Source organism: Dromiciops gliroides, chromosome 3 (assembly GCF_019393635.1).
Source record: "Dromiciops gliroides isolate mDroGli1 chromosome 3, mDroGli1.pri, whole genome shotgun sequence".
Lineage (NCBI taxonomy): Eukaryota > Metazoa > Chordata > Mammalia > Microbiotheria > Microbiotheriidae > Dromiciops > Dromiciops gliroides.
Window position 1 is genome coordinate 639598920 of NC_057863.1, and position 19355 is coordinate 639618274.

Consider the following 19355-nt stretch of genomic DNA (forward strand, 5'->3'; position numbering starts at 1 on the left):
GAAAAAAATTAAAACCGTAGTTACCTTTTTTAGTAAAGCCTAAAGTTTAGGCATAAAATTAAAACAGTAGACTACCTAGGTGAAGAAAATAGAAGTGCTTTTCACATTATCATTGTCTATATCATTGACTGATAGGTTGCTGAGAGGCAGCAGGACATAATGGATGAGGGCAGACCTTGGAGTTAGGAAGACCTGGGTTCAAATTCTGCCTCTAACACATCCTGGCTTTTTGTGACCATGGGCAAGTCATTTAACCTCTCACTGCCCCAAGCAAGTCTCTCAAACTGTTACCGACGAGTTTGTGGATCTGCTTTGGTAGAAGAAGTTCCCACACTGGGAATTGACCACACTGGTGAAATCACAGGTCCGTCTTACCCCTACCCTTACTTCCTCACCCCATGGATAGTATTTTTGCAGAGCTACGTGTGTGTGTGTATATATAGTACACTGAAAAGGACCAGAGGGAGAGGGCTTCAATGTAAGACCAAATTTAGCATGATAGAAGCAAAATATTGGCAGAAATCCTTTCATAGGAAACTTTCTATGAATAGCAAAATTGGATTTGACCCGATCTAGTACTTTTCAGTTCATGTGAAAGCCAAAAAGTGAGTTTTTAAAAGATTTTATGAGTATAGCATTAAGACTTAGTTGTCTTAATAGATATTTGACCTCCCATATTCACAAATTTTGGCTTGTTAAAAAGTCATCTGTCCCATCCTTGACTATTATTAGTTCACTTTTCTTCATTTTATGAGCCATGTGTAAGAGATGGGGCCCAAACTTGGGGGGAAATCATAGCTGAAACTAATACAAACATGCAAGTCCCAAAATTATCATCTTTTGACATCAGATCTATTGCTGTCTTTGGATGAATTAAAAATGTTTTCTACTTGTATGTAGGTTACTTAGGTGGCTGAGAGTATGTCCCTGAAGGTCGTTCTAGCTAAAGTGTTAGATTGGAGCACCGCAAGATCCTGGGGTTTGTTGCATCGTGCCCTCTCCTACCTACCTCTCCTTCCCTTCCTTTTTTTTTTTCCTGTGTGTGTTTTTTTTTTTTTAACTTTTTTTTAAGGTACACAGATAGCTCATTTACCAGTGCAACGTAACTAGATATGATGTTATGTTGACAACATCGACATATGGGGTACCCTACATAACCTGATAATGCCATTATGCAGTGGCAGGAGGACAACCAGTCTTTGACATGGGGCTGTACAGCCATGTGGTGGTAACTCCTTTTTGAAACTTGGCATCTTGAGCATGGTCATCATTGAATTGCACACACTCTGCACTACCAAACATCCTTGGGGCAAAAGAGGCATATCTTCAAGTCATCATTTCTCCTGTAACTGAGAAGCAGCATTCTATTTGCCATATTTATTCATCTTAGTAACTAACTAAATGTAGTTGGCAAATTAGTTGTGAATAATACATATGCGCCCATTCTGGTCTTTGTGTCCCTTTAGCGTGGTAGATTGCATTAACTATAAAGCTTTTCTTTAGATTTTTATTTTGGGGGAAGGGTTTCTCATAAACTCTGAGCCTCTGGTCTCATCTTACAGGTGCTAGTAGCTTAAATTCTGTGGCACTAAGCACATTTTAATATTCCATCTTTTTATGAAATGGACACCAAATTTTTAAACTTGATCCTGTCAGTATTAGAAATGGGCAACAATCACAATGTTTCACACTACTAGTGTTTCTTCATTATAAATCACTGTATTGTTCCAAATATATGTATATTTTGAACCCTATCTTCTCATTTTTAAATTTAATTTTGGAAGAAAAACTTAAATTGCTATTGCTTATCAAATAAAAACCTCGACTTATATTTGAATCAATACAGTTTTTTAAAAGGTCAAAACTTCACCTTTTAATAATCACATTTGGGTGGTAGGAAGAGTGGTGGTGGCTATCTGCTGCTTTATGATGACCAAGTGGAGAGTTCTCAAGGTACCCTCTTATGCTGTCCCAAGGAGGAAGTGCTTGGTGACCGGAAAGAAATGAGCATAGGACCTTTCAGATTTGGGGATCCTGCCAGAAAATGAGCTCCTTATAGGTTTGGACTCCCTATAAAAGCTGTCCCAGAGAAGCAGGATAGGCCCACACATGAAAAGCAGAAAGTAGGGGTAGAGTAAGTGGGTGTGCATTGAAGGGCTGGCACTGACTACCTATGTGATTGCTGGCAAGTGCTTTCTCTGGGGCTCAGTTTCCTCGTCTATAAACAGGGAAGGGAGCTGGATTGTGGCCACTGGTGAGTCCTTTCTCCCTACTAGACCTCAGTTTTTTCATCTGTATGAAGGGGGGGGGTGGAATTTTGGTTAGCTTTCTCTAAGGTCCCTTCCAGCTCTAAAGTTCTATGCTTCTTTGAGTAGTAGGATGATGGGGTTGGTTAGTGGGCAAACGATTGGACCACTGCTACAACCTTGGCCTTTGTGGGAGCCTGCCCTCCACAGTAGGTGAAGAGACTGGTCACAGTAGCCTCCTTACACCCTAGGGGTGCTGCTATCCCTGTCTGGATCTTCTTAAGCTCAGGAAAATGTCCATTGATTCACTGTTCTTCGGGAATGGGATTACTGTTCTCTTAGGTGGGTGGATGGGTAGGAAGAAAAGGGTAAGACTGGACTTGATAGATGTTATTTTTGGTATTTGGTGAGAGGTTTTTAACTAAACCACTCTCAAGTACATCCTATGACCCAGTCAAGCAAGTGACATCTCTTCGAAAAGAATTCCAGCCCTTGGTGAGATGCTGCAGAGCCGGACATCAGTCTGAGATGGCATGGGGGAAGCAGCCGAGGTAAACCAAACAAAGCAAAAACCCCAAGACCAGACACATATTTCGAATGGCAGGGTGTGTTTACAATTCTATCTCCTCTCAATCACTAAAGAGGCTTTCCAGATATAGTCCTAACAGACCCACTGCACAGGTGGTTCATGGCCTAATTGGGACACTGCTGCATCTCCTCCCCATTTTTTACATTTTAAAGGGGAAGGAAAATTAAATGGGCCAAGTAAGATAATAGGATTTGAAGGTGGTGGTTTTTTAACCAGGATATTAAAACCAGGATTAGTGGAAAAAATATCCAAGGAAACATTACCTTGAATGAACCAGTAGGTCCCAAGTTACCTTCTTCAGAGGAAGCTAACACAGAGAATCCATAAACAAAGATGGGTCAGTGTATATAGAATAATTGCTGAAAATGAAGTCCTTAGTTACCTTTCCAGGCTTATCAGAAACATCTCTTCCATTGCTCATACTGTAATTTCAGTCGAAGGATCTATTCAGTAGGAAACAGACAGAGATATGAGCAGGACTAAATCAATTTTGATTTTACTAGTACAGGTATTTAAATTATTTCCTATTCTACTAAAAACCCTCTGGCTTTATCTTTGTAGCGATACTTTAGACGTACAGAATTGAGATCTCATAGCTCCAAAATTAAGTAACAGTTGGCGTTTTAAATTTTTTAAGTGATACCTTTAGTTTTTATGCCACATTCATTTCTAAAATAATAGCCATTTCCCTTAAGTATAGCATTTTCCAGATATACTGAATGATAGCTTTAGCTCTTATATTGCCTCCATTTTCAGGTATAGAGCCTTTCCCCTTTGATTATATCATTTTCAAGCTACATTTATATTTCCTTGTTTCAAAGTTGATTTTTCCCAACTTGGCAGGGAGGGGATGGAGAAGTTAAATTCAGTAAGGACACATTAGCCAAATGGCTGGAGTGGAAATAGTTGGCATTTAGATTTTAAGTTACATTTTAGAATTGGGGGGAGGGGGGCCGCAGGATTTATTTTGAAGGTGAGTTTTTAGGTTAAAGACTTGTCATTGCTGAAGAAGTTGACGTGGTGCTTTACAACTTAATTTTTTTACACTAATCTAATTCACAATAAAACCTATGAAGTAAATGTCATTCATTTTACAAATGAGAAAACCAGTTTAGAGGGGTTCAGTGCCCTGTCCCCACAGAGATCATGAGAATTGTAGGTTTAGAGCTTGAAAAGAGACCTACCTATTTTGTTTTCCAGGTGAGGAAATGAGTCACAGAGACTTGTTCAAGAACACACAGCTAGTGCCTGCAGTTGAATTGGAATGCAGGTCCAAACTGAGTCCCACCAATCCAGGTGGTACTTTTGTGGCATTAATTGTATACCACATTATCTTGTCACTGGAATGAGCCATTGGGTTACAGTTTAAAATTATTTTTCCTTACTATGGAAACATCTCAGATTGGCTCTTAAGAACTTGAAGTGTTGACCCTCAGTTGTCACAAATTTAAAATCAGCTGAAGTGAGAGATGGCTCTCCTTCTCAAGGCTCCCATAAAGAACAGGTTCTCTTTAATTGCAGTGGAAAAAAAGAAGTAGAAATGTTGCCTTTTTAAAGTTAGTAGAATAAATTCCTGAATCTTCTTTGTCCTTTTTTCCATCCAGCTTCACCTTAGCTATTTTTGTAACTTAAAGAGATGAGGTTCTTTTTCAAATCCAGATATATAAAGAGCAACCTTGGATATTTGTGATGCTATCAATTAATAGCCAGTTTCAAATAAGTGGGAGGAAAAATAAGTTAGAACCATAACCTAATGGACTCATTAAACCCTTGGCAAAAGCTTGGTGAACTTATTGCACAGAGGTTAGGGGAGAGGGTGATAGCACTCATCTGTACAAGGGGAGGGGCTAGATTAGCCATAGGAGAACTGTCAAGTCCCAACAGCAGCTGGTCATCCAGGGGATAGTTGAAGTATCTTTGAGCCAACACCTTCAAAGCTGAGCTGAGGGTAAGGGTTTATGAGTCTTTGAACCAGAAGCCATCTTAAAGGGATTGACTAGAGGCGGTTGGGATTAAGTAGACGGGTGAGTCTACTGTGCCCTGGGAATCTAGAGATAGGGGTTTACATGCCATCTGTTTAAATTGACTGGGCAGCCAAAGACAAGCCATTTTCTCTCAGCCTCAGAATCAGCTTCTCTAAAATGCGGGTAATAATGATAATCCTCATATTACCTGCATCACAGGGTTCCTGGATAGAAAGTGCTTTGTAAGCCATAAAGTCTTAACAGTGAATTAGTAATAAAAATCATGTTGTCATTTGTATAAGGATGGGGCCTGGACCTGTGATTTCCCTGGTATGTGGAACGGAAGAGGAGGAGGCCCCTCTCAATGCTGGTCTGCATCATCTCTGCAATTTAAAGCCTTAGAGAGTTGCCAAGAGCACTGAGATGTTAAGTGACTTGCCTAGGGTCACACAGCCCATTTGGGTCAGATTTGGGTGTTGAACCCAGATCATCTGGCATGGAGGCCAGCTTTTTATCCCACTACTGTTGCCTGCTTTCTAGCAAATGTGAATTTAGGAAACATTTGCATAGCACTTATAACATTTTCAACTTAATCTCACATCTCATTTGAGCCTCAGCTTGGAGGTGGGCAGGAATTATTGCTATTTACGGATGAAGAAAAAAAATATGAAGGATTAAAGGGCTTTCCTAGGGTCGGATGGTGAGTGTCAGAGCAGGGACTAGGAATCCTAGTCCAGTGCTCTTTTTTCCTTTATGTTTATAGTAAACATAATGACTATAGTAAGCAGAATAGCTAAGACATGGCCATCTTGTTGGTCAAGTTAGGGGGAGGAATTATTGTTAGCCAGTGCTGGATTATTGAAAGTGAAGATGGCTTCCTCTCAGCTTAGAGGTGCTTATGGAGGGCAGTGCCTGGGCTTCTACAGCAATGGTGATAATTCTTTATCGGGGTACTAAGCCAAGGAGCTGTTGGTGTGAAACCTTTTCTAGAATACACATTCTTTTAAAATAGATTTTTTAAGTGTCCCCTTTTAAAAACAGTGTTTCAATAGCCATTTAAAACAAAAACAGGTTATTAGAATTTCTTTAAAATGAGTAGTTATCACAAAATGTATAATAGTATTATGAAACATAAAACACTTAAATTTTATTTTAAAATTCACAGTTAATATGATTCCTAATTAAGGTTTGAGAAGCCTAATTCATTAGACATTGAAGTGACCAAAAAACTTTTTAAAACTGCATAAATGAAATCTATTATAAGTGAACCCATACTAAATGACTCAACTTGGTAATTAGAGACAAAGCATACAAGTTTGCAGTTGGCTCACGTTACAAAGTTGATTATATCTAGATAGGTGAGATGTTAGTCCTTTGAATTTGCTTTCCACACCCAAAATTTTTGAAGATTTTGTTGGTATTTTTTAAAACAGTATTTAATTTTTCCTAGATTCTGCCCCTACGACCAGACCTTTTCGTCTGACGACCTTAGGGATGATACACATTATCTGACTGTATTTCCTTCCAGCTCCAGGGTGATGCACCTTAATAGGAGGGAGGCGCTTCATTATCTCTTGTCTGGCAGCAAGGCTGTTGATCTTCTAACTTCACTATTTAAGGGCTCCTGGACATGGGTTGTTGGGCTGTTCTGCTCACTACCTCAGCAGACACCTTAGTCTGGAGTGGAGGAAGAAAAGGACAAGATGAGGAAGTATGTTCTTCAGTGATAGGAGGGGGACGGAGTCCCACGGTCTAGATGCCACGTTCCAAGCTGAATGGATAATACACTGCTCTTGTTGTGTGTTGTCACTTCAACTTTGAAGAATGCTAGTGAGACATTATACAACCCTTGTTAGAAACTCGCTTAGTAATGATAGGCTTTCTCTTCAGTCTGACCAGACTTCTAGAAGTCAGCCCATTTCCTCTTCTGTAGAGCTGGTTGTCATCCTCGTTGTTCATGATAATTTTTGAAGTTACTCAAGTGTCCTGAATCATATCTTAACCTTTCTCTTATCTAAGCCACACTCCACTGACTCGACATTTCCTTAGATGTTCTGTTCTCTGTCCCCTTTAATCATATGCTGCAATTTTTCTAGTATTTTTAAACCATGCCATGTTCCACAATAATCCTTTTTTTTTTTTTTTTTGTGAGGCAATTGGGGTTAAGTGACTTGCCCAGGGTCACACAGCTAGTAAGTGTTAAGTGTCTGAGGCTGGATTTGAACCCAGGTACTCCTGACTCCAGGGCTGGTGCTCTCTCCACTGTGCCACCTAGCTGCCCCTATTCCCTAGTATTTTTCACCGTATATTGAACCAGCTAGTCTTTCCCCAACCCGAATATGGTTATCTTCTATTTTGGAAAGGGACTTAATCAGCTTTGCAATGAACATTTTAAATTTAGACTCAGTACTAAATTTGTATGATAACTCTTTTCATATTGTGCACTCTAAAATGTTAGGTGGTTTGGGGTTTTTTGTTGTTGTTGTTGTTGTTTTTTAAGCATTAGAAAGTATAATTCTGGCTTTAATTTGCCAAAGATGAGTCAAAATTATTTGGTTCAGTAGATTTGCAGATTTCCATCATATTTGATGGTTGGTTGGGACTCAAACTAGTCAGTTGTAGGGAGTAGTATTTGCTAATTTATATAGACCCATCCAGGTGCTTTGGGTTACTTTACCTTGAAGCAGAAAGCAGTTTTTTTTGTTTTGTTTTGTTTTTTAATGGGGCAATGGGGTTAAGTGACTTGCCCAGGGTCACACAGCTATTAAGTGTCAAGTGTCTGAGGCCGGATTTGAACTCAGGAACTCCTGAATCCAGGGCCGGTGCTTTATCCACTTCGCCCCTAAGCAGTTCTAATTACAACAAAGGACCCTGTGAAAATTCATTCCAATTAGCGAATTGACAGTTTTTTTATTTTGTCAAATTACAAATTGCTCTTGTAGCTCCCTTCGATGTCTTCTCTGAAAAAATATTAGGTATAGTTTGGTTGAGGCTATTAATGGCCCTTGTTGGGTAAGAAGTTGATCTACATTCCTAGGACACTGATAGGTTAATGCTGTTTAAAACTAGGACATCCAGCATCCCACTTTGAATAGTAAAAAGACAGAAAATTTAAAGATGCTGGTGTCCAGTTCAACTTAAGGACAAGCACTGAAGAAGCATTCCCTCTGCGTGTTTTACCTATTTGGTCATTTTGGTAACCCAGGGCCACTTCTATCAGGTTGTTAGTTCCTTTCCTAGATCAGCGCCTCTAGAAGTTACCAAGATTAGAAAAGTTATCTATGGCTAGCCCAGTCTTGCAGGTAGATGAAATGTTGGCCTAAATACTTGGGGAGAACCTTTGTCGTTTTAGCACTGTTGGGCCAGAGGCTACACCACTTTGATAGACCTGGATAATAGCAGTTTTTATTCTAGTGATAAGCTACCTGTAAACATTGATTAGGAACTTACATAAGTACTGTCAGCGCTTTGCTAGGAAAAGAATGACTAGAACTTGCCTTTGGCTGACCCCTTGGGATCTTTGCATTACAACCTGAAGACAAAAGAACCGAGCCTTTTCGTTCCATGTGTCATGGTACATCTTTCACATCTCTGCTTATGATAACTTGTATAGTATGATGGTTAGACCTTCCTAGGTGTACCCCATGCCCATTTTTGTTTTCTAACAAGATGTCCCACATACCAACTTGATAGGCTCTTACGTCCTTTCTTGGCATTTACTCAAGCAGTTGCTTAGACAAAATGTAAAGATAAGCTAGCATGAGCTTTTAGTAGGACACCTCTACTATAATTGCTAGTATGTTAAGGCTTAGAACTTCCATACTTGGATTCCTCAGTCATCACTACCCGAACAAAAGGATTTCAGTAACACACATATGTCTTACAAATCTTTGGCAACCTGTGGGTTATGTTGCAGCACTATCTTTGAAATCTGTAGCATATTTGTTATGGCTCAGTTTTGTAATCTACACGTTAATAATGCCTCATTGATGTGTAGGTGTTCTTGTCCACAGGCAGATGAAAACTTAGCCTTGTGCTTGCTTCACGAACAGGCTGAACACCTTTCTTACTTTGAGTTGTCTTGAAACATTTTGGATAACCAGTTGATCAAGGCTTCTATCTGTTGATTTTTCCCTCACTCTGACCAAGGGACCAGCCCACCTTTTTTTGCAGTCATTCATTTGGTTGATGTTTTAAAAAAATCTTTTTTGCTGTGTACTCGTTTGTTTGTCGTGCTTTGTAACCAGCTGAAGGCTCCCTCATACCTTTTTTTTTTTGGTTGTTCACTCCCCTGAGGGGGCACTCACCTCAATTTATGACAATTGAACAGTTGGTTGAGTGATAATCAGCCTTGGAAAGTGAAAGTTCCAGTTGTTTTTCTCTAGTCCTGTATGCAGAACAACATTTGGACTCTTCCCTGACTTGGACAAAGCAGGCTGGACTTTGCATCTCTGACTCAGGCTACCCACCCACAGATCCCTTCGGTGACAAAGGCAGGCTTCCCACAAGGTTTCGCCAGTTTGGACATCACTGTACCTCCATTGGCCCAATGTAGATGTTCCCTGTGTACACTCACTTGTCTACACTGCATTAGGGAAGGCTGACTCCTTGCAGCTTTGTGTCTATTTTCAGCACTGCCACTGAAGTCCTTTTCTTCCTAAGAGTTGTATTTAATAACATTAATGATAAATTGTTTGTTGCAAGGAGCTTCATCTTTCCACAGTTTTTTTTTTCTTTCAAATAACCTCATTTGACGGTGCATTTTGTGGTCACCATTAGGATATATTGACATTGATAGAAATGAGCAGTAAGAATGAAACCATCTTTTGTTTTATTCATAATAGTAAAATATTACATAGGGCTTTGATTTACACTGTCACCATTTTATATACCCAGTTTTCCTTTTTTTCCCACTCATCACATACTGCATCTTACTAAGCCTGTTGGCTTTTCCATTTTGAGATCTCTAAAAGCAGGTTCACAGGCTTCTACTGAACTCTTAATTATGGCACCTTGCTTTATGCAATGCATATCAAACTTCTTTGTAACATGATATTTCAGTGAAAATGGATTGTGTGTATAGATACAGAGTACTAAATATTTTACTCTCCCCCATGCCCCCTCCCCCCAAAGCCCCAAAGCTTATTTTCAAAGACAGGTTAGGTTTGGGAGGTTGAAACAATCTTCTGCTTTGTTAAAGAATTTCAGCAGCCAAAGTCTTGGGTTTAACTGGGCCATCCAGCTTCCAGTGCTCTGTTTCATGCTCACAGTTAGACTAGACATGAGTAAGGCCAAATAAAGAAACAGCTGGTTCTTTTGGTTTGTATGTATGACCTTTTCTGTCTAGTGTAATAGCTGTCTGGGTGCTGATCTGTTTTAGAACTACACAGATGTCATTCCTTTTCAAAACAAATTGTTGGAATAAAATGCCTAGGAAAGTTTACAATCATCCTTCACTTAGTTTTATACCAGAATATTGGCACAACAGTTATTCTGGATGGAGATGTGAAAATGTATCTCAGGGAATAAGAGAAATGGATAGCTACTGAGAAGAGACCCCAAAATACATCCAACTCATTTATATAGAAGCTATTCAAAAGATTTCAGTTTCTTAGTTGGGAACCAACCAGCTTATTTTCCTCACTGTGTAGATAAATGAATCTCATTTGTTAAGCTATTAAAGTGGTTAAAAAGTGCTTTCGGGGCAGCTAGGTGGCACAGTGGATAGAGCACCGGCCCTGGATTCAGGAGGACCTGAGTTCAAATCCGGTCTCGGACCCTTGACACTTACTAGCTGTGTGACCCTGGGCTAGTCATTTAACCCTAATTGCCCTCCCCCCCCCCCCAAAAAAAAGTGCTTTTTTATTCAAAACATCTAGTGTCAAGCTTCATTTATATTGTCATGTCTATTCTTTGAAAACGCATGCTTTAGCTTTTTTAAAATCAAGAAGCCTTGGCACAGTAAAGCAATTTTACCAGTCTGACAAATGGTCCTTTATTAATTTGTAATCTCTGTATATACACATAAATATGTTTAAAGCACAAATAGCTTTAACAGAGTATGTGTATATGTAGCAGCTACATGACTTGGTGGAAGGAGCCCTGGATTCCTTGTTTGAGAACCTAAATTCAAATCCAAGCTTTGCTGACCTCTGTGTTCATAAGCGATGAACTAAACATCTCTAGCCCTCAGGAGTCCTGTTAAAAAAGTGAGGGGTTAGATTAGATACTCTTTAAGGGAGCTTCTAGTTCTAAATCTTAAGATCCTATTATGGGTAAGTCCTTGGCTATACACTTGGCAGTGCTTTAACTTTTTTGCTAATGAGTTATATAAAGATTTAAGGCTTTTTTTCCCCTTAATCAAAACTGGTACTAAATCCTTGTATCACAGACAAAACCGTATATCTCTTCTCCCCATTTGGTACTTAGATTAGAGGAGACTATTTCCCTGTCTGGATAGAAACTTAAAGATATTGGGGAGGGGGGGTTCCTTTATAAGAATTGAGTTTTTGGTATGAGAATCTTCAGTACTATTCTTGTGTATACAAGTGTGTTTTAATACAGCCCCAGTCCTACATTTAACTTTGTTTTCAGCTGTTGTGGCTCAGAAATTATTACCTATTAATAAGTACCTAAAATTATCTGAATTCACTTTGTTGTAACATACTTCACTAGATATAATTGGCCAGAGTTGTGGCTTCAGTGGAGTAATATGGATGTCAAGTGCCATTTGGTTAGTTACTGAGGCTGTCAGGGATTGGATAAATCCTTCTCTGATCATAGGTTGTATTTGCAGCCCTAACCAGGAGGTTCTCAAATGTGTCACAAGGATGACCAGGTGAGGGCATGGATGATGAACATGAATGCAGTTCAACTCTTAGGAGAACATGAGCCGTAAACCCTGCTGCTTCTGGCAGCACCATAGCGTAGGACATGTCCTTTAAAAGTTGTATCATACAACCTCCTTCAAAAGAAACCATCGCCATGAAGTCGACTGTTCATTTTTTGTTATTAACCTGAGAAATGAAAATTAATTGTATAGTATGTTACAAAGTGATTTTATAGCTTTGAATTTATAGAATGCCTTAAGGCTTACAGCACGCTCTAGAAATACCTCCTCTGACCCTCACAACAAACCTCGGAGCTAGGTCACAGGCCTATTTTGCAGAAAAGGAAATTGGTATGAATCCAGGTTAAATGACTCACCCAGGGTCACAAGCGTCTTACTGACGTCAGATGCAATGGTTTATCCACAGGGCTGGCTCTTTTTTTTGGTTTCCTTTGGTGGGTTTGGGTTCTGTTCGCTGCTTCTTGATCTGAAACTATTTAGCCACCAGAAACTCAATGTCATCCTCTGCTGGCAATACTTTGGGGATTATGTTTTGCAGTCCCTTTTCATAGTGGATTTCTAATTCAGAACAGCCACTTGAACATGTGAAGGTATAGCACATTTCCTTTCTTAAACTCAGATTTAGAACAGAGTGATTATCTCTATACCCTCCACTCACTTTACAGATAAGAAGACCCAAGTCAACAGGTTAAATAACTTAACCAAGTCAGACCAGTGGTAACTTGGGGCTAGCATTAGAACCTGGATCCTCTGGCTCTACTCCTGTGCCTTCTTTCTCTCCTTGAGCTTCAGTATTTCCACTTTCACCAGTGGTGCCAGGGAGTTGCCACTGAGGCTTCTGTGGGCATTAGCAATCACTGTTTCTTAGAGTTGGCCTGGCATTTCAGGATGAGCAATCTGAAAAATTGGGAGCATATTTTGGAGTAAATATATGTTGGGGGCATGATGGCTCTTAGGAACTGGAAGAAAGCAGCTGGAGTTGTATTCTGCTCTGAGGGCATTTAGATTTGAAAAGTGATGGCTTCTTAGTCAATATAAGGTCACTGCCTATAGCAGGTGGTAGAGCAATTAAGGCAAATTTTGACTTTGGCTTTGTCTAGGCTCTCTGCTGCTCTTATGTTGAATGAATTAAGTGACATGTATAAGCCCAATTTTATGTCACTATTTGATCTCTTACAGAATTCTCAAATTATATTTTTGGAAGCCTGGGCAATTTTTAAAAAACACAAATTATTTCCCACTTATCCTTTTTTAGATTAGGCAGTAGTAAAAAACAAAACAAAACCCTGACCTTTTGGAGGGGATATGTCCATCTTATTTGCATCTAAAACACCCAGTGAATTTCTTTATGGCACAGGGCAATTTAGTTCAGAGTTCTCAAAGAAATCCCATGGTGTAAATAGAATTCCAGTTCTTGTTCATCTGAAGCTCAGTCTCACCATCAAAGAAAAGAGGGAGGATTGTGCTTTTGAATTACCACCAGCATTTTCAGTACTGTCAAACTATTGATACTTCACTTATCTTCTCTCCAGGTGCTTTTAAATCTTCAGGGTTTTTCATATATGTATATATACTATATATAATATATCTCTCTCTCTATATATATATATCTGTATCCAATAAGACCATTAAAACACTCAGGAGGGTCAGCTAGGTGGCGCAGTGGATAGAGCACCAGCCCTGGAGTCAGGAGTACCTGAGTTCAAATCTGGCCTCAGACACTTAACACTTACTAGCTGTGTGACCCTGGGCAAGTCACTTAACCCCAATTGCCTCACTAAAAACAAAACAAAACACTCAGGAAATGATGTTTTTGAAGCAATCAATTTAAGCCAGCAGATTTTTGTAGCCAATTTTCAAATGAAAATAGGTTAACCCCTGGGTTCCATATTCTTAGAGGTATCTGAGTCTTCCTTTCATTAGCCTCCCCCAAATGATGTTTTGTTTTGTTTTTAAGGCAATTGGGGTCAAGTGCCCAGGGTCACACGGCTAGTAAGTGTCAAGTGTCTGAGGCCAGATTTGAACTCAGGTCCTCCTGAATCTAGGACCGGTGCTCTATCCACTGCGCCACCTAGTTGCCCCTGGAATGATGTTTTAAGGAGAATTTGCCCTCCACATGATAGTGTCCATTTCAGGATATTTCAGATCAGGTGCCCTTGAGGGACCTAAGTATACCTTACTATTGAACCACTGTGACCCTGTCTCATTTTAAAGGATAGTGGAAATGCTCCAGTGAAATTCAGAGTACTATCAGGGTACAGAACAATTTGGTGCTTTGGAGAAATAAAATCTGTCATTCAAAGAGACTTCTAAAATGAGTTATTCTTAGTTTGGTGACATTTTGTTTCTATTAAACATAATTAGTACTTAGCCAGTGGCTGTGTACATCTGTAACCATTGGTAGACTACTAGTAGGAAATAAAGGAGGAACCATAAAATTGCCAGATTCCATGTGAAATAAACTCAAACAACACTATACTGAGGAAGAGGAGGGGGACCTTTCTGGAAGTGTGTGATGTCAGGTCTGTGCTGCAATAGCTTGTCAAGTTTCATCCTTTATAGTTTTAGACTGGTTTAACCATTAGTATTGACCTGTGTTGATAATATCACTATTTCAAGATGCTTTCCTATGGAAAAATTAAAAAAATTTAAATTACCTTTTTAGATTTGAGAACACACAATACAGAAACCCTCTGCAATGAAGGGATGTGTTGGGGAATGCAGTGGTAGCATCCTAGACAGGCTAAGCCAAATCATACTTGGGCCAAGTTTCAGAGGAACTTGAAAGTGCTATCAAGCCATTTGAACCTCCTATGTACACTACAGGAGGCTTCCCATGTTTCCAGCTGAGATATCTGTTAGAGAAAACCCTCTAGAGCCTAGCCCTAACACTATGGGTACTGTTTGGTAGATTGGTACTCTTGGCTGGGCAGCAGTGTAGAGAATTAGAGCTAGTTATGTGTCTAGACCTGTTTTTCTGGCGGGATTGAGCGACTTCACTTCTCATGACAGTTCGGACTCAATGGGGGGAACACTTGCGTTTTCCCAGTTTCACAGGGCTTTTGTGTACATGCTCCAACTGGGAAGCATTCTTATAAAAGACACGACAAATAAAGAAAGACTGTTGGTAACTCTGTGTGGGTTAATCTCTCTTCCCCACCTCTGGAAGCTCCTCGCTCTGCCCATCCTTTAGCCACCGTTTGGGACCTGTTGTATGGACCTAACACAAGTTCCGCTTACCTTTGCCTCAAAGACTTGGACACTCTAGGTTGCATTCTTGGGTGTTACTTCTTCAGTTGCCTTTGCTTTTTGTCTTTTTTCAGCTGATGAAATTTTCCACATTAGGGAGTATGAGCTTTTTATTTTCTCTCTAACAGTTGTTTTATAACCCAAAGTGCACAGGAAATACATTGGGCTGGCTTCAGTTGAGATGGGATCAAAGCTCATGGCAGCTCTGCTGCTGCTTTGGGAGGAAGGATAGGGAGGCGAGAGATGGTCCCAGCCTGGATTATGGGCACTCTTCAGTCTTCAACAGTCCAGCAGGTCAGTGAGGCAGCCCTGGGGAAGAGGGGCAGGAGCTGCGTGGGATCGCCTAAAGCTTTGTGTCTTTCTGCCGGATCCTAGGTGGGGATGGGGAAAGGGAAGGGTGGGGATGAGGTGTGCCTTTTCTAGTATTTCTTTAACAGGAAATATTCAGTGGGGGGTTGGGGTTTTTTTGGTTTGTTTTGTTTTTTGTATGTTCAAGAGTTACCACTAACTGATGAGAACACATAAGTACAGTTCTTTGAGGTGGCAGATAATATGTGTAACTGCACTCAGTTGCAGCTATAACTTGGAGGTGTGGGGATGACCTGCCCTGACTTACCAAATGGAAGGGGTCTGCAGATACCGTGGGGGGTTTTCCATTCTGGGCTCCCTGACTTGTTCTGGACGGTACTCCAACCATGAGCACCTTGTCCTTTGCCTCTTCTTGACAAAACCATCTTCATGTAGCTATAAACAGCCTTGTTCAGGGCAGGCTTTTCCATTGATAACAACCCTCCTTTACTCTGCAATAGAATTTCATTTTATTTTCAACTTTATTTCATGTATAAACTCAATTCACAACATTGATAGGGTCTGTGGGTATTTTTTACATGGTATTTTAAATCCTTTGGTACAATTCTGTGCCTTATCCCTTTCCACATCTTGCTTAACATGGATTCCTCAGATGATTTGTCTTTGGCTTGCACAATTACTCCAAGACTTCTATATAAACACAAGGCCATTGTTATTCCAGCACCAGCACAAAGACCCTCACCACTTGGGCCTTGTCTCTTCACTGTCCTCTGCTATGTTCCCCAAACTCTCTTGATTTTTTGAAAATTCTTTATTGCTTGCCAGTCTTTAAAGTACCAAGATGAGTGGCTGCTACCTGCAAGACTTTTTTCTTTCTTTTGGAGGGTGGGGTGGTAGCATCAACCATTTGGCTGCTTTCATCCTTGTATTCATGGACTGGCCTAAATTCATTCAAGGGACAGTCTCTGTGGATGAGTTTGGGGTACCTGTTTTGGGCATGAAAAATGTGTTTTGTATCCAACTGAAACTGGGGAGTCAAAGCAGGGTAGGCTAATCAAAAGCACACCACCATCACTTTGGGGCTGTTTTTGTGGAGAATGTTTGCCACAAATGATCAGTTGTACTGTTGGTTTCACTTTGAGGGAGTCATGCCAAGGGGTTTTAGAGCAGTTTTTAAAGCACCCTGCAGGCCTGCAAAACTTGGAGCTTTTTGAGGTCAAGAACTGCCTTTTTTGTGGGCACCTCCTAGGGCCTGCATAGAATAGCTGTGGTACAGGGTAAAGATCACTGCATTTGGATTACAGTCACTTACCACCTGGATGACTTCAAGCAATTTACTTCTTTAGCCTAAGTTTCTTCATATGTGAAATGAGCAGATACGACTAGAACCCCTTGGGTGTCCTGTCCCAGCTCTTAAGCCTTTAGTTCTATACTGTCAAGTCAGAAGTCAATGTTCTTTTGGTTATTTACATACAGATACATTCAGCAAACATTAAACACCTACTGTGTACAAATCAATATGTGCTGAGCCCTATTCTTAGGGCTAAGCCTTGTTGAGGTAATTAACAACCTGTAGTGTCATCTAGTTTATAGTCTAGTTAGGGGGATAAGACATCAAGGTCACGTGTAAGTGCATGAAGGAGTTTTATAATAAAGGACCTTATGAAGTATCAGGTGGGATTGTGGCAGCCTTTGGATTGGGCTTCTGGCAGAGGGGTGGAGCAAAGATGGAAGCAGGGACAGCACTTCACTTTGAGTTGGGATTGGGACAGAGAAGGCTCCAAAAGTCTGTAATGAGGTGGAGAGTATAGAGTGCAAAGCAGGGGAAGTGGCATTCTTTTTTCTTTTCTTTTTTTTTTTTTAAATGAGGCAATTGGAGTTGAGTGACTTGCCCAGGGTCACACAGTGTCAAGTGTCCAGTTCAGATTTGAACTCGGGTCCTCCTGACTCCAGGGCCAGTGCTCTATCCACTGCGCTACCTAGCTGCCCCACAAGCCAATGAGTTTTTAAGCAGAGGAATGATGACCACATCCATGCATATAGTGAATTTTTTTTAATGGCTGGGTTAATTTATTGCAGACAATTGAACAAAAATTTCCTTTTTTACTACAGCTGCACAGGTTAAGAATTAGCACGCACCAAAAATGAGCTGTTTGAGGCTATACGTGAGGGACCCCATTAGGGAAAAAGAAGAAGGTGGGCGTATAGGATGCCTGCATCTCGTTGCTGAACTGCATACTTTCACTAAGAGCACAGGGTGCTTACTGTGTAAAAACCCTTGAGACATACAAGCCTCAGATGGCTAACAGGGTTGACAGATGTTTTACTAGGAAAAAGATGTTTTTGTCTGTACAGTGACCTTTGTAGCTCCCAAACAGCTGAGAGTTTCTGTGACGTTTATGATCCTCTTACAGGTCAGATTTCAGGTTCTTTTTTGCCATTGGTCCTTCTGTGACCATTATTTCCATAACAGTTTTTGTATTTTTAAAGAGTAAACTACAGCTTATTCATTGACATTGGTCAATGGCTAGGACACCCACCTGATTGTTATAAGGACTAACACCTCAAAACAGATAGTGGCAAGGCTTCTATTCTATTCTGGAATGTGGTGCCCAAGTAGTCTTCTTGGGGTCTGACCCCTAAGGTATATGGTAACGTGGCTTCAATTTACCGTTCTTCCCAGCTTGATAGTCTTAGAATTTCCCGTTTTTGAATCTGTCGTGAATCACAAGTGACAGTGGGAACAGAGCAGGCTTACCTTACCCCCTTAAATTTTGAGGGAAGGAAATAAAGCCTTTTGACTTTTTAATAAGGCTTGGGTAGTTCAGTGGGTGGAGGGGGAAGGTCAGGTGTGTTCCGTTTAAATGACTAGTCACTTCCCTTGGATTCTGAATCTAAGGAACATGATTTGGTCACATGTTTTAAGTATTAGATGCCGTTTTGTGTTCCAGCGCTGAAGTCTCATCACAGGGACTTGGAATGGAGCTAGCGGGGATGAATGCAAGTGACCTATAGTTGCATCACCTGTTTCTATGGCTATGCTGCTTGGGAAGTGAATGAATGAATGAATAAAATAGCACGTGATTTGTTGGGAAGACCAGAGGCTTTCGTTGGAAATTCTTTCCTCTTAGCCAGCCAAGGATAACCAGATCTCTTCTTTCATAGGAGTTAAGTGCTCTTGCTAATTAATTAGAGCCTGGTGCCTTGCCTGCTGCTAAAATCTCCATAAAGAATTAATAGATTATTTGAGAGGCCGTGAGAGAAGGACAGTGAACAATAGGAAAAAATAGTTGAGGACTTGGGAAGAGGCTCAATTTCCTTTGCACAAATGGCCCTGCTGTGTGTCTTTCAAATGCCTTTTCACATTCTATCCTCCCCTTCCTGGAGAGCAGACCTTCCACTGCTGTTCCCCTTTTCCTTTCTGCCTGTTTCCTTCTTTACTGCTAAACAAATTAATTTAATTTGATTCTCCCTGTTGTTTTTCTTTACTTTGCCTCAAATTCTGGTGTTGATTCCCCAGATAATTTTGTTTATTTAACCCCTAAGGGAGAATCAGCATTTCTAGTTGTGCATTTTCTGAATCTCTGCATTTCATGTTCTGAGGATTATACATTGGCAGAACTCGTTAATTAGCTGAGATTGTCCAGCCATAGGTTGGAGACAGGTTCGTGGTCCAGTCATGTCCTGTCCAGTCTGAATAGCACTCAGGGCAGGCAGAGTACAGGGTTAAAGGAACAGGCATACTTTCAGTGCCTGCTGGAGCAGTGACTGCCTCTCCCTTCTGTCCTCCCATTATTAGGTAAAACTCAGTTGTCAATATCACGCACTAGACACCTACCCTGACCAGGATCCATCCCTTCTGATGAGTTTGTACTCTTTCTCCTTTGAGTTGTCTTGTTATGCCCACTTCTCCCATCCACAGACTGTTCTCCTATGGAGTCCAGGAGCTAGCTATACAACATGACAAACCCGTTTGAGCAGAATAAAATAACTTGCTCCCTTTTGGTGGAAGAGTGAACTCAGTAACACTTTAATCTAGGCCACTTTTCTTTAGGTAAATGATGATAAAAATTTTTATAAAAAGTGACCGACTTGGGGGCAGCTAGGTGGCGCAGTGGATAAAGCACCGGCCCTGGATTCAGGAGTAC

General features: G+C 40.5%; 1 protein-coding gene across 1 annotated transcript in view; it reads left to right on the forward strand.

Annotated features, from left to right (window-relative positions):
• The window catches only part of SSU72 (SSU72 homolog, RNA polymerase II CTD phosphatase), a 47506-nt gene that overhangs the window by 16063 nt on the left and 12088 nt on the right, over nucleotides 1-19355 (forward strand). The gene's annotated exons all lie outside the window — the stretch shown is intronic.